Below are 16,304 nucleotides of genomic sequence, written 5' to 3'. Positions count from 1 at the left end.
CACACAGAGCCAAAGCCTTTTCTGCTCCTCACCCACTCATCAATGAGGGGTCTGGAGGTGCACAAGGAGATGGGGGGGGACACAGGCAGGACAGCTGACCCTGACTGACCAAAGGGATATTCCAGACCATATGGTGTCATGCTCAGCAGTAAATGAAGGGGAGACTGGCCAAGAGACTGCTGCTTCGAAAATGACCAGCTGGTGGTGAGCAATGGTTTTCACTTACATCACTTGTCTTTCTCTGTTGTTTTCATTTTCATTAGGATAATGGTAGAGGTAGTAGCAGTAGTACTAATAGAAACAGTACTAGTAGCAGCAGGAATAGTAGTAATAAAGTAATATTTAATTTTAATTCAGTTATTAATCTGTTTTTATCTCAATGTGTGAGTTTTCTTTTCTTTACCATTTTAATTCTCTGTCCTCCATTCTGTTGGCATGGGGAGTGAGTGGGTGGCTGTGTGGTACTTAGTTGCTGGCTGAGCTTAAGCCATGAGAGATCTTTTTGACACCCAATGTGAGTCTCAAAGGGTTTCATTTAATAACAGATTGACCAGAGTGTATTAGAAGGGATTTATACTTGTTAACGGTTTTGGGTCACAATATTGATCCTTCTGTTCTTGATATTATTTTATCTGATCTGTACCCTTCCCTTTTTCTTGCTGTACATGTTAAAAGTTGGTGTTGGCTTTTGCAGTTTGCTTTGCTCTGTAGTGGTTAGTGATATTTTGCTGGGGAGATTTGTTATTAAATCACTGACCTTGAGCTTAATCTGGTATTTGGGCTCTGTATTGTAGATGCAATTTCATGAGGACAATAAACAATAATGTCTTTTATTAGTTTGGTTTGTTGAGTTTTTTTATTTGGTTTTTTGGGGTTTTTTTTGGAGGGGGGAGGGTTGGTTTCTTTTGTGTGGGGGGGTTGTATTTTTTAGAGTTTTCTTGGTTCTGTTTTGTTTTGTTATTGTGGTTTGGGTATTGGGTTTTTTATTTTGTGTAGGCAAGACAGAATGACACTTTTTCTTCTTCTATGAAAGCCACAATAACTTCTCAGTATCTTGAACAACTGAGAATAGTTAGAATACTTCTAATGGTATTTCTTAAGAATATTGCTTTCGTTTTGCCTAAAGCTAATAAGATTCCTTATAAGAATATGGTGATGGGCAGCACAACATGTGGGAGAATATGGGGAGGTGTCTCAAAGGTGACTTCAAATGTTCTGAAACTTCACTCCCAAAAGTTACAAGATCCAGACAAAGTGGTAGAACATTTGCAAAATAAAATGCTGTGACTATTCCAAAGAGGCACAATCCTGCTGTTATGACACATCACCCTCAGCAAGAAAGGCAGAAAACAAACCAAAAAACAGTACCCTACCAGTACAAAACAAACCAGTAATCCAGACACTAGATCAGTCCCCTCAAAAATTAAAAGGGAGAATTGGAATCACAGAATGGGTCAGGTTAGAAAGGACCAGAGTGGGGTCATCTGGTCCAAACTCCCTGCTCAAGAAAAACCCCTAGAGCACATTACACAATATTGCTTCCAGATGGTTCTGGAAGGTCTCCTGTAAGGGAGAAGAGGACTCATTTAGTAAGATATGAAGAAGGTTTTCTAAAGAGGAAAAAGCAGAAAAGCAGTCATAAGAACAAGGGGAAAAGACTGAAATCATAAATGCAATAGAAACCTCCTCATCCCTTTCTCTAAGTGAGCCTTGAGATATATGAAATGTTAGTTACTGATGATGGTCTATTGGGGCCACTAGTCAGGAATTAGAGCATAAGGAAATCTGGCAGCTGGGATCGCTTGGTACTGATAAAGCCATTGACAAAGGCAAAATAACAGCTCTGTCTTGACCACTTAACAGAACATAAACACAGGATTTCTTAAGTTTTGTAGGTTTTTGGAGAATGCACATTCCAAATTACAGTCTGATCATAAGCTTTCTCTATGGAGTGACCCAGAATTATGACTTTGAATGGGCACCTGAGCAGAAGCAAGCCTTAAAAAAAGTAAAATGGGAGATAGCTGCGCAATAGTTCTTGGGACAGTCCAGACAAGACAAAGTGTGAAATATGTTCTTTGCACCTCAGCCAGGGATAACAGATTCACCTGGAGCCTCTGGTAGAAAATGCCTGGAGACACTGAAGGTCAGCTGGTACAGTTTTGGTCCAGGGGTATAAGGGATCTGAAGGCTCTTTTTTATTTTTACTTTCATCACTAATATTATTGTTAATATTAGTATTAATATTATATTAAACTGTTCTTACATCAACCCATGAGTTTTCTCACTTTGGCCTTTGAATCCACTTCCCCTCATCCTGATGCAGTGAGGAGTGAGCAAACAGCTGCCTGGTGCTTAGCCGCAGACCAGTTATACCACAAAATTCATACATACGATAAACCTCCAAAAAGTCTGCAAATTAATCTTTACAAAACACATCCATGTTTTATATTTTCTCTTCTATTATTGTGATAATGTGGGCCTTTTCAATTTCCCATGTAGCTAAAGTACACTACCTTGTGCAGTGATTGCATTTGCATAAATTGTTTTAAGGTTGATAGTATTTTTTTTCATTGCTCTAGGTCCTCTGACAGAGGATGGTGAATAACATTGTTAAAGAGAATTTCACGATGAACAACCTCTTCAGAGTTTCTGGGGTTTTTTTCTTATCCTTAATGGGCATGTTGCTGTTCATAATTTAACCCCCTATAGGGATGGGACCTGGATACATAAACTTCATCCCACATTCCTACCTTCTTTCAAGAAAGAATCGAGTGTACATCAAGGGAATGAATTTAAGTGTGGTCTACAGGCTGGAGGCCATAGGTACCAGGACCAAAAATTATACTGTAGATGAAACTGACAAAACTGAACACAAAGCCCACAATCAAGATGGCCACTGCTCAGTTAACATGATTTTTCTAAAAATGTGAAACTCATAAAATTCAAAGAAATCTTCCTTCTTGGACTGTTCTAATTTCAATGGGATCATCAAAGCAAATTTTGGCAAGTTCTAATCTCTTGCAAACTCTTGCTGAATGTTCAGTTAAATCTGTCATTAGGGAATCATTAACACATAATGATTATTGTATTGCTGTGAAGATGCATCACTTCTAGTATAAATTTAAGTTTTCACACACTCACACTCTAAAGCAGTTTATTCAGAGGATTTATATGTACATTTCTATGCCTCTAAAATAATGGGATTTAGTTTTGCTTTGCTTTTTGATGCCAAAATCCAGAACTTTGATTAAGCCAAATCCTCAAACATAATTATGCTCCCAGTTCCAACTGAAGGGCTTGAAATCTTCCAGAGAGAGCTCTTTATCCCTTCCTTGCAAGAAAAAAATCTTGGCTAGTAGATCATGTACAAGTGACAGAAGTGGTGGGCTGAAAGCAATTCCATTGTAGGAAATTAGAGTTAATAAAGCTTATATCTCCTCTATCCTTTGTAGAAGTTGGGCTGGACAGTCAAGGAACTACTCATGCACATCTGCCTGATGTACCTCTGCTTTCTATTTCTGCAATGAATATCAATTAAATAGAAATATGATGAGATGATCATTTCCTGAGGACTGGAGCTGGATGACCCCAAAAACTTGAAGAACCTCAGAGTTTGCTACCAAACCTATGACATCCACATACAGTAAAAGTCCCAGGTTCCCATCAGTCTTAGCCAGAATTTATTCATTTCTTATTTTCTTGAGCATGATAGAAAGACGTCTTGGGTTCTGAAACTGCTCTTTCCCAAAGGAAAACATTCCATATCAGTTGAGAAAGAAAACAGGAATGGCAAGAACAGCCTTCCACTACCTGAAAGGGATGTATGAGGAAGGCTGGAGAGGAACTTTTGGCAATGACAAGCAGTGATAGGAAAATGGGGAATGGCTTTAAGCTGAAAGACAGTAGATTTAGATTACATATCAGGGGTTTTTTGTTTATTGTGCTGGTGCTGAAGCAAAGGCACAGGTTGCACAGAGAAATTGTGGGTGCTCCCTCCCTGGAAATGTTCAAGGCCAGGCTGGATGGGGCTCTGAGCATCCTGATCTAGTGGAAGAAATCCTTGCCAGTGGCAGTGGGATTGGAACTGGATGATTTGTAAAGGTCCCCTCCAAGCAAAACCATCCTGTGTTTCTATGATTTTATTAAAATTGTCGAATACAATTTGGTATATAATTACAACAGATATCCAGCACGGACACCCACTAGCAGTAAATTCTACCTAAAATATCACTTGTAATGCAGTCTGTTTGTGTGAATACTTTATCCAGAAGGTAAAGCAGTCCTTTCTATTGGTGTGACTGTGTGATACAGAATCTTTGTCATGTGTTCACTGAACATGTCAGCTCATCTAGCTCATGCAAACTCTCTTTATTCATTCCTTTGAAGCTTCAGTAGCACATGCAGCTGGAACATGTTTGAAAAGTGATGAAAGTATAAGGCCTTCTTGACAGATGTAAAAGCATGGTTAAAGAGGCTGTGCAGTAACTGTCGGTCACATTTTGCAAAGTTACTATCCTGTTGCAGATTTCTGTTTAAGAGGCCTATCTCATTACCAAAATATACAAAGCTATAACTATCTGAGAAAAAAAAACAAAAGTTGTTTTATCTTTTTACTCTAATGTGTGTGTGTATGTGTGTGTGTGTGTGTGTGTATACACTTTTGAACACCTGTTTGTCCCTCTCTGTGTCCACATTTCTTCCTCAAAATGTAGTTGGAAATGTAGGTCTCTAAACCAAACAAACCATTCCTAGACATGAAATAAATTCTACCAAAAACTTTTCCTTAAATCAGAATTATATGACCATTTGTTGTATGTTTTGGTTATTCCAGATCATGGATGTAAAAAGGAAAAAAAATTTTAAATCTCACCAACTCAAGAAAATATTTCTTGAATAATATTAACAATGAAAGAAATGGGGAAAAGCTATTCAGCGTGGGTATTTCCTCAAGCAGCCACCCTTTGACATGAAGTGACATATCTTTGGATGCTGCCTTAGGAAACGCTAAGAGTCAAACCTTAACTACAGTGTCTGCAAAAGCTGCACACCAAAATCTTATCTATTTAAACAAAGGCTCTGTTTTACTACCTGTTGTTGTTGTTGTTGTTGTTGTTCTTCAAACTGACTCAGATTCTACCAAAAGTAGGGCAAAAAGGCTTCTTTGCTCTTTCTGTAGAAGAAAATATGTCTAGCATATTGAATTCATCCATCTGTATTTCTCTGAGAGAGGATGGCAGAGGGAAAAGAAGTCATATTTTTACATACAAATCTCACACAAATTTCAGACCTCCACAAAGAATAGCTCAAAATGACAACACTCCATAAAAGTCTTATAGCTAAGAAGTTAGAGCCACTTGCAGGGCAAAGCAAAAGGAAGAAATTCTCAGTTACCCTAGTGAATAACACTTTAGCAGGAAACTCCCTTTCTCAACAACTCAAATGTGAATTATTCAAACCACAAAATAATGTATCACAGAAGTGATGATGTTGTTTTGGATGTTAGTGTGAGGAACCTCTGGGGGATGATAGCATGATCCAACCCATCTTCTTAGAGCAGGTTGTTTAGGGGCTGTGCAGTCCAGGCTGGAATATACCCAAGTCTGGACAACCCACCACTTCTCTATGCAACTTGTGTTCAACCATTGTCACAATAAAAATACTGTTTTCTAGTTTTTAAATGGAACTGTGTGCATGTGAAATTGAGCAGAGAACACACCGACCAGTGTTCTCATCCACTGAGCCAATCATCATGTAATGAACAATATCAATCTTGTTAAGTAGGATTTCATTTTCATAAATTAGTGTAGACAACCCAATCCCCTTATCCTGGAAACTGAAGCCAATCACCTCAAGTATTCTTCCCTACCAACCTACAGAAGTGATCCCTCATGTAATGGCAGTTCCTCAATTCTGCCAGTTAAAAGTATGAATTTTATGATCTAGAACACGAATATGTGATTTAGTGAGGAAAATGCTGAAAGCCACAACACAAGTTTAAATGCAAGTGTCTTGCTTCAGAAGCAATGTATTCAACATGTATTCAACAAGATAATGCAAGATCTATAAAAATAATTCAAAAACTGGCAATTAACGTGACCCCAGACAAGTGGAGATAATGAAACTAGTTGTGTTTCAGTTTGGATTTGAGATTACTTTGGTTGGAGTATATCAGATAAACTATTCAGAATGTAAATCAAAAGACTTTTCCTTAAATGAAAAATAAATGAAAAATATACTAATATTTAATCAATTGGGACTGAATTTAAAAGCTTTATGTGATTCATGGGAGGATTTGATTTATCAAGTTTTTTGTGAAAGACTGGATGGAAACAATTACTTAAATCAATGAAGATGAGTTTAGTGAGATTACTAAGGTGGTTAAGGAACAGGTTCATGGGAGAGTTATAAAAGGTGTGTTGGAAAAGGAGCTATAACTGGGAGGAAAGATATTCATGGTGTAGGTAGTTAGGGGTGCGTTTTCATGTGATGAATACATTGATTGCAAGATCAGTCAGCAGGCAGAATATTGTACAGGGTAAATGGGATCATTCTGAGAAAAAAAAAAGAGGGAGGACATTTAATAGTGAAAATTGAGATTCAGGCCTCGAGGAACTTGGAACATAAAGTCCACTTTAAACTGAATGCTTTTATCAGGAGGTGATAAGGAGACTTCAGTTTCTTCCAGTCACAGGACACCCTTCAGTACAATGTGTAATATGACCATGAAAAATAGCAAACATGATTCTGTACCCACATGATCTTTCATGTACTAACACCACCATCATTTGAAAATATTATCAAATGTGCAACAGGTATTCCTCTCCTAGAATATTGTGCACAGTTCCCAGTTACGACATTCATATTTAATAATTATCAGTGGAATTGGAACTGAAGAAGAAATTGCTATGTAAACAATATATAGAACTGAGAAAAAATTAGTTAGATTCATTGGAACAGGTGTTCCTAAATTTCTGCTAAGGCATGTGAAGAGCAGGAGGGTGATTTGAGACAGCCAATGCAATTTCACCAAAGACAAGTCTAGCCTGACCAGCCTTGTGGTATTCCATGTTGGAGTGACTGCATCAGTGGACAAGGGAATACCTGTGGCTATCATCTACCTGGATTTCTGTAAGTTCTTTGACAAGGTCCCCACAACATCCTTCTCTCTAAATTGGAGAGAGAGGGATTTGATGGGTGGACTGTTCAGTGGGTGATGAATTGGTTGGATGGTCACATCTACAGAGTTTTGCTCAATGGCTCAACATCTAGATGGAGATTAGTGACAAATTATGTCCCCTGGGGATCTGTACTGGGCCCAGTAATGTTTAATGTCTCCATCAGTGGTATAGACAGTGAGATCGAGTGACACCCTCAGCAGTCTGTAAGTGACATACACCCGAGTTGTGTGGTTGACATACCTGAGGGGTAGGATATCATCCACAAGGACTTGGACAAGCTTGAGAAGTGGACTCACAGGAGCCTTGTGAGGTTTAACAAGGCCAAGTGCAAGGTTCTGCATCTGAGTCAGTGCAATCCCCAATATCAACACAGGGTGGGGGATGAAAAGCTGGACATGGGCCAACAATGTGCTCTTACAACTCAAAAAGCCACCTGAACGCTGGGCCGTATCTAAAGAAATATAGCCAGGTGAAAGGACACCCCTTTCATGAGGCCCCACCTGGAATACTGTGTCCAGCTCTGAGGTCCTCAGCACAGGAAAGACATAGACTTGTTGGAGCAGATCCAGAGGAGGGCCACAAAAATGATAAGAGGGCTGGTGCACTTCTCCTCTGAAGACAGGCTGAGAGAGCTGGGGTTGCTCAGCCCAGAGAAAAGACTGCTCTGTGAGAGCACTTCAAGAATTTATTGGAAAAACAGGGCCAGGCTTTTTAACAAAATATGGTGTCGTGGTACAAGGGGTAATTGTTAAATGAAAAAAGGGTTAGTTTGCCCTAAATACAAGAATGAAGTTTTTACAATGAAGGTGGTGAGGCACTGGAACAGGTTGCCCAGAGAAGTGGTAGATGGCCCATTCTTGGAAACATTCCAGGTCAGCATGGACTGGGCCCTGAGTCATCTGAGAAGGTGAAAGGTGTCCCACAGTATTCCAGAAGGGGTTCGACTAGATGACTTTTAAAGTTACTTTGAACAATATCATTGTATGGTTCTATGATATCATGAACTTTTTTTATCCAGGAAGTTTGAGCAATTTACAAAAGAAATTATAGAGCAGCCTGACAGAGCAGGAAAAAAACTCCAAAAATAACAACAACAAAACAAAACAACAAAGAAAAAAAAACCAAAAAGAGAATCCAGTCCCATTCCTTATGTGTTTGAGAAAAATTGATCAAATCTTTACTTTCAGCAGTTCCCTGAAGATTTTGGTATCCTTCTTGAAAGATGTCCTGTCAGTTGATCTAAGGAATATAGCATGAATGGACCATTCATTAAACTTACACAATAATTCTTGTGAGATAAAGATATTTTCAAAAATTTCAGTAGTACAGCTAATCATCAATGTTGTTTTACTGTCTCCACAATTTTGAGCTCTGGCAATGATTTTGAGATTCATCAGAAAGATGGCTGACTCCCTGGGGCATTTCCTACCTGATACATGGCTATAAGAGCTCATGATGCAGGAAAGAGAGGACTTGGAGAAAAGAATTGGGGGAGATTATGATTTTTTTTCATTAAAAAGACAGGTCTATACCTCTGATCAAAGTTAAGAAAAATCCTGTCATGTTTGCAGTGAACGAGAACTTTCCATAAGAGCTTATTAGTTTGTATCAGTGGACAGTTACACAGGCAGCAAAGCTCTGTTAGATCTCTCATTAATCTCTTTGATAATGTGGTATTGTTCCCTAATGTACAGTTATTCACCTTTTGTTCAGTCTACTTTTAAATGCCAAGAAATGGGGTTTATGTTATTCCCCTTTGGAGACTACTCTACGGATTAATAGATCTCAGGCTCTTTCTCCATCTTCTTTTCCCACTTCTACTCTCAATAATCAGCCATTATTTTCCATTTCTCAGTTTTATCCAATTACTCATAGCTATATCCAGCATTACACTAAATTAATTCTTGTCTTTTTTTTTTTTTTTAACTGAAACCTTTCGAATAGCTTCAGGCAGCTATCATTTTCCTCTCCACGTCTCTAGGCATGTTGCCATTCTTAAAAACCAGTGAATAGAACACAAATGGAAAAGGGACATTTTGTGACTATAGATGTCTCGTATTAGATTATGTTCTTAGGTTACTATGTGTAAACTAGCGTTGTAAATAAGATATGGCTTATGCAAAAAGTGAGAATAGAGATAATGAATTGTTTACAAACATGATTTATACCGTAACAATATGAAAAATAGCATTTTGCACTTCTTCTGCTTAAAATATGAACACATCCCATAGAAACCAGCTAATGCTCCTCAGCAATTCCATCCTGACTTAATCGGCACACATAGCCTCAAATGAAGACTTCCTGAACTTTTACCCCTTCTCTTACTACCTAGTAATTATAAAATTTAAATTGCTTTGCTTCAAAATCTACTGTTGTCACAAATTTCTTATTCCCCTGGAAAGAAATTAGAATAATTCAGTCTTAGTACATAAAATTCAACATTAACTAAGTAGAAAAAACAAGCTACTGCAATTTTCCCTAAAATGCAACCAGTTTTTAAATACTTTGTACACACATATTGCAATAAATCCTAACCTGTTTTCTTTCCAGTACCAAATGGGATGTATCATTGTAATCAATGGGAGGGTATTCATTCTGCTTGTGTGGTGAGGGTGAATATATATTATAAATATAATATAATATAATTAACATAATATAATTAATATAATACAATTAATACAATATAATATAATATTTAATATAATAAAAATAATATAATATCTGATAAGAATACTATATCTGCTGCTGCCTTTTGCAATTACCCTCTTCTTTTTTTCTACAGAAACCCCTAACACTCAGGGTCTCGGATGTTATAAACCTTTAATTGGAATGCCAGATTATATTCCTTTTTTAAGGAAGCATAGGATTCCTGAATTATTTTTCTTAACTGTCTTCTGTGGAAAGATGACTAGAGGTGACAAAAGAGCAAAACCAGTGTCTATCTATATACCTGTTTATACAAAAATATAGATGTGCATGTGCTTGTGCACACATATATATACATATAGATAATGTAATATAGTATGCAATTTTAAAGTCTGATTCTGTTGATTGTATAGGCTAAATCAGCCTCCTCATTAAATAAATTTCAAAGGGAAATGAATATATTTAAAGAGTGAGACATGTCTAGCATTTCTCTTGATGAGCTAAATCCATTTTAAGTATACTAAAGTCATCAGAGTTACTGTGGGGATGCAGTCATCTGGGTGTTTGCATAGGATTACAAATGTACCAAGGCATTAAAGTATTGTTTCAACTAATTACACTCACTACTTTTCATTTGCCAATGCTGGAATGCTGAGCTGTGTTCCAGCTCTCAGAGATAATGCTGCCAGTGGTTTGGACTCCGTTTCTGTGGATATTTTATATAGTATGAGTGAAGGATGTAAGCAAAATATATTTTTAGGAACTGAAACAAGCTTTGAGCACTAGGTTTTGAGGAATGCATACACTAGGAGCAAGATTATCTTATCCCTCCAAATTGTTATTCAAGTTGGTAGGGAGGCAAGGGCCTTTTGAACTTTACATGCCTGTCTTTTCTACTGCTTTCCAGAATCATAAAAGGTTTTGTGTTGGAAGTGACCTTAAAGATCATCTAGTTCCAACACCCCCTGCCATGTGTAGGGACACCCTCTGCTAGACCAGGTTTCTTGAAGCCCCATCTAACCTGGCCTTGAACACTGCTGGGGATGGAGCATCCACAACTTTTCTGGGCAGCCTGTGCCAGTGTCTCATGAACCATTACAGAGAAGAATTTCTTTCTAATATTCAACCTAAACTTTTTTAGTTTTAACTCATTGCCCCTTTTCCTTTCACTATGTCCTACTCGAAAGTCCTTCTCCGGCACTCTTCCAGACACTTTAGGTCGTGAAAGGTCCTACATGATGTTCCTAGAGTCTTCTCTTCTCAGGCTGAGCAACTCTGACTCAGACTTTCCTCACAGGAGAGGTGTTTCATCCCTATAATAATCTCTTTATTTCTCCTTAACTTCATATTAGCCTGCTTGTATTTTGGTGGGGGATGAGTGATGGTCATAGTTAGTCAGCTGTTATGTGCTAGGCAGCTTATTAAAATGTGAGATCTGGATAAAAGTTCCCAGAAAAATCTAGTTTGGTCTCAGATATTTGGTCTTGGTACCTTTTTCCTGTAAAATCTCATTTACTCAGAGAAAACTGCACAATATTCTGAACAAGGATAACACAGTGGTCAGTAACTGAGACACCCTTTGCAGAAATACAGGAGCAATGTGGCCTAACACTTGAAGGGAAGATTCTGTGTTCAGCATAAGTAGTACTTTGTCCACTATTGCAATAAATCAGAAATGGTGTCTGCCTGCCTCACATATTGAGCTTACAGTTTCAAGGTCAGAGATATGACCGAGAGAGTAAGCAAACCATGATGTAAATATTTTTTGTCTAGATTAGTGGATGTGGCTCCTATGTTTAAGTAGAATTTTAAATGGTTTGTATTAGGAGAATAAAACCAAACTAACAAACCCAAAGTAGGGACAATTTAGTCAATTGCTAATTTTGTTTTTATGCAACTTAAAAGTGTTTTCGTCTGGTTACTTAGAAGAATAAGTTTTATTGTATGTCCATGCTCATAATGCCCACCACCCTTAACCATACGAGTCTAATTCCAAACCCAGTGATCAATACAGACTGGAGCTACAGAGAGAGAAATAGACACCAATTCTCAAGTTTCAGTGGCTGGGTATAGAAAGGAAATTTTAAGAAGGTCCTTATTGAAGAAAAGCTCTGAGACGGTTTCAGTGAATGTCTTTGCAGGTCCGGTGTGGATCCCATCTACGAATAGCATCTGCTTCCTGCCCTAGCAGTTTTGACCAGGGGAAGTCTTGATCAGGGTAAGAAGACACCAAGGACTCTATGGGGAACTGAAACTCTATATCCTGCAGTACTTGAGAGCTGCTGGGCACGCATTTGTGGGAGTACGTGCTACATTAGTCTTGTAATTCACTGAAACACTTGCATAAATCATCCCACAGGAGATAGTACATGAGAAGAGCCCAAAATCTGTGTTGGCCAGGATCTGATTCCCAAAAGAAAAAAAAAGAAAAAGGAGATTTATCTTGACAATATTCAAGGCATTAAACTGGGGAATGTAGTTAACTGTTTCTTGAGATAACATAACAAAAAGAAATGTAAGCTATTGAGGCTTATAGGAAATGATGCAAGGGAACTATCTTTTTTTCATGTATGCAAATCAAAATGTGCATATTCTCTGATATTGTTTCCTGCTGCATTTCATTTGGAAGCTAAGGAAATATAGGTTAATGAATAGACTGTAAGGTGCAGAAAAATTGACTGGATCACGAGAATCAAAGAATGGAGATCACTGTGCAGCTGGCTGACAGCAACAAGCAGAGCAACCCACAGTTAAGTACTACATCCCATACAGTTCAACACCTTCATCAAAGACCCTGACAACTATCTAGTGTATCTTTAGTATATTTTCAGGTGACTATAACTTGGAGAGAGGCTGAAAGCAAGTGTCAGAACTTCTAGCCAGAGTGGTCTAGAAAAACTTGAGGAATAGTACAGCAAAGACATTATTAGATTCAGCAAGAAGAGTGGAAAGTTCTACACATATGGCAGAGTGATCCTAAGCATCCAGACAAGATGGCAAGAATCTCACAGAGTATTGGCCCCACTGAAAAGTCAATGGTGATCTCCAAAGTGGAATATGAGCTACTGAATGTGTTTTCACCAGAAAAGGGAAATACTGCTCATTGAAAAGTACAGCCACCAGATCAAAGTAAACTATCATTCTCTTCCCAGCACTGGTGAAACTTCACAGAGATTGGTACTCAATTCAATTAAAAATAATGTGGAGAGAGGCTGTGAGGTTCAGCAGTAGCCAAAGGCATATGGCTGGTCCACAGCAACAATACCTGGTCTAGTTTAGTCTAGAAAATAGAGTCAAACAGGTGAATCTAACACTGGCCAAGAACTGCATGTAGGGGAGTTTCAGAGAAGATTGACCCAGACTCTTCCGGTAAGTGAAAAGTGGCAAAACAAAGGATAAGGCAATAACAGCCACACTCTGTGGCTTAACACGTTCAAATCAGATATTAGTTAAAAAGAAAAAAATCACTCAGGAGGTAGTACAGAATTGGAACCCACAGAGTTACCCACAGAGGTTGTGAAATGTCCATCCTTGGAGGGCTTTAAGACTCTACTGGGCAAAGTCACAAAGTGTGCCACACCTAGTCGTAGGAGCACTGTCACTGTATCAAGCAGAAATGTGTGCTCAGAAGTCTCCTCCAGACAACCTTTCTATGAATCAATTGGTTTATGAATCAGAGGTCATGTTTCTCTAGTGAATAGAGTGATTCTCAGTGGAAAACTTGTTCAAGCCAATAATTCCTGTTAAGATGAAATTTTCCTGCTGTGAAATTAAATCCTTTACATTTTTAATGCATATAAATTATGTCATATCTTTGGTCAGGAAATGAAAGCAAATCACAAAGCTTGGTTTAAATATTTGGAAATCCTACCTGTGAATATATTGGAACATAAACTACCTCAGCTAAGGTACAAATTGGAAATGAGGAAATAGTAGATTCTTAATTAAGGAAAGAGTAGAACAGTACTTGCAGAATAGGATCATAAGTTCTTAAAAAAAAAATTAGTGCACCTCTGACCTGTTCAGATTCTCTGGAAAAGTTAATGAAACAGTACATAAAGGTGATTCAGTGGACATAACTTACTTTAATACTTTTTCATAAGGAACTCTCAGAATAAATCTCCACAGGGTAAGGAGCATAGTCTTGAAGTGGATTAGGAATCACCTAAGTGAAATAAAACAAAATAAATGGTTGTGAAGTGAAGGATCCTTCTGTCTCAGTCATGCTGGATCAGTTTCATAGGCCCAGGTGATGAAAGGAATGGAACAAGAATGAGAACAAAGTATTTACATATGGCACTAGGCTGTCTTGAGACGGAAAGAATCATATGGTACCCTCAAAAATATAAATGCATTGACATTTCTACTGTTCTTACCTTGCTGAGTTAGCATTTACACAATGCAGCAAACACAATGTCTTCTCCAAGTAGTTGTCTCCCACAAAAGAAGTGGCTTCACGGCAGTAGGTGAAATTCAGTGCTAGCAAACATGGTCGACATTCATTGAAATTAAAATGAAATGCTAAGGCGGTTCTAATAAAGCTAACTTTGAACTTGGCTTCAATTCTGCATTCTCCTCTGTTTTAATTTTCTTGGTTCTTGTCCCTTCTGCTTTCTTCTTCTTTAGGAGGTCAACATCTACAAATTTCCCTCAGAGTTTCTCTCTTCCTTAGCTTGATTTTTCAAGGTCCAGGTAGTTCCATCGACTTCAGTGTGTAAGTTTTTCTTTCTGTTTCACTGTCATTCATCATTCCTGAAGATCAAGCACTTATTCCTCCTGTGACCTTTTGCTTCTTTATTTCTGTCATCCCATACACAATGACCAAAGTCACACTCAGCTTTGTTTTGATTTCTTCTTCTCAGTCTTAAATACAGCTTAATAACCTGCCTGGTTCTACAGCTATTGGCTTCCTGAACAAGTAGAGAAGCCACTTGCTGAGGAATTTTGAAATTTATTTCCTTCTCTTTCCTTTTTACCATAGCTGCAAGACACGTTCTCTACCGTTCTGATTCTCACATGTCTCCACTTTTCCTTTATGATGTAAAGTTTCAAAGGCTCAGGTGAACTTTAGGTAGCTCTCAATGCAAATGAAGCAGCAACCCAATCTTTCTGCAGAGGTTAACTACTTTGAGAAGTCAATGGAAGCTAACATATACCTCTGAAAACTTCTATTTTCACTAGACATCTCCCTCATTTCATTTTCCAGAGAGTTTTCCATTTGTGTACTGAAGGTACACTGCTGTGAAAATCTTGCTGCAAATTTGTACCTGCACAAGCATGATAAAGACAAGGGAAAACCTGTGTTTACTTGGAGCTTTTGATTTTGCCAGTGATGGTACACAGCTCTTTTAACAGGGGAACAAACTGTCCTTCAGCAAGACTAAAGATGTAAACTTGCACTCCCAAGACCTCAGTTTGCATCCACAGGAAAATGCCCATGTTACACTATTAGATGCTTTCTTCAATACCTAATTAGCATGAAAAAATAATACTAAATTATCCCAGCTTTTGAAGAACCTCATTCAAGAGGACAGAATGAAGTAAGGCACTTACCCTTAAATTTAGTATTGAAATGATAAATTTAAACCAACTACAAAGTAAGAGGAGTAATTTGGGATACCTCCTAAGTAAGGCTAAGTAGACACAAGCAAAGAGAGGCTCAGATTTACCAATAAAAAAACCAAAAACTCTTTGTGGAACTTCCATCAGGATGAATTTATTGTGTAAATAGAATTTCTTGTGTAATAGAATTTATTATTCTACCTTGTTTTTTCTGATAAGAGTTCTAAACATCAATAAAACTATAATTTAAGTTATAGGGGCAGTTTAAGTGAACTCAGCTGAAATTGGAAAGCAAATTTTACTTCTCACAGTGAGTCTGATTACCCATATAGACATTTATCCCTTTATGCTGATAAAAATTTAATCCCTTTAGCTGATAGATATTTATAATGATAGCCAAGATAGGGCAGTCCTAGGTAAAACTTTAAATTGGTTGTAGAATGTTGTTTTTTTTTTTTTCATATAAGCTTCTTTTCTCCTTGTTTTTTCCTCAAAAAATACAGAGGAAGATTAGATTACACAGATCTCAGCTGAGGAACATTCAAGATAGAGAGTTTTGTCACATGAATAGTCTTACAAATATTTCAACATTCACAGGCTGAAGAGGAAAATTCTTATTTTACCCATAGTATTGTTGCATCAAAACAGGAAGTTAGGAAGGTTTTCTATTTGTTCACAATCAAGGAAACTTGCTGAAAAAATGAACGCCTCTTTGTAGCAAGGTACCTGACACCTCTTTTCAGTGTAGGATTATAGACCTGTTTCACAAGAGGCTCCCTGACTGACATTTGAGTGGGTGCAATATTAAAAAAGCTTTGCTTTTATCTTATGGGTTGTGGTGTTGTGACAGACTTTGGATGTCTTCACCTCAGAAAGTATCTGAAGAGGGAGGTGGAGTGTTATGCCTCTGGCCTC

The sequence above is a fragment of the Ammospiza caudacuta genome, chromosome 2 (assembly GCF_027887145.1).
Source record: "Ammospiza caudacuta isolate bAmmCau1 chromosome 2, bAmmCau1.pri, whole genome shotgun sequence".
NCBI classification, from domain to species: domain Eukaryota; kingdom Metazoa; phylum Chordata; class Aves; order Passeriformes; family Passerellidae; genus Ammospiza; species Ammospiza caudacuta.
The sequence above is the reverse complement of the archived record's forward strand: the minus strand, read 5'-3'. Positions refer to the sequence as shown.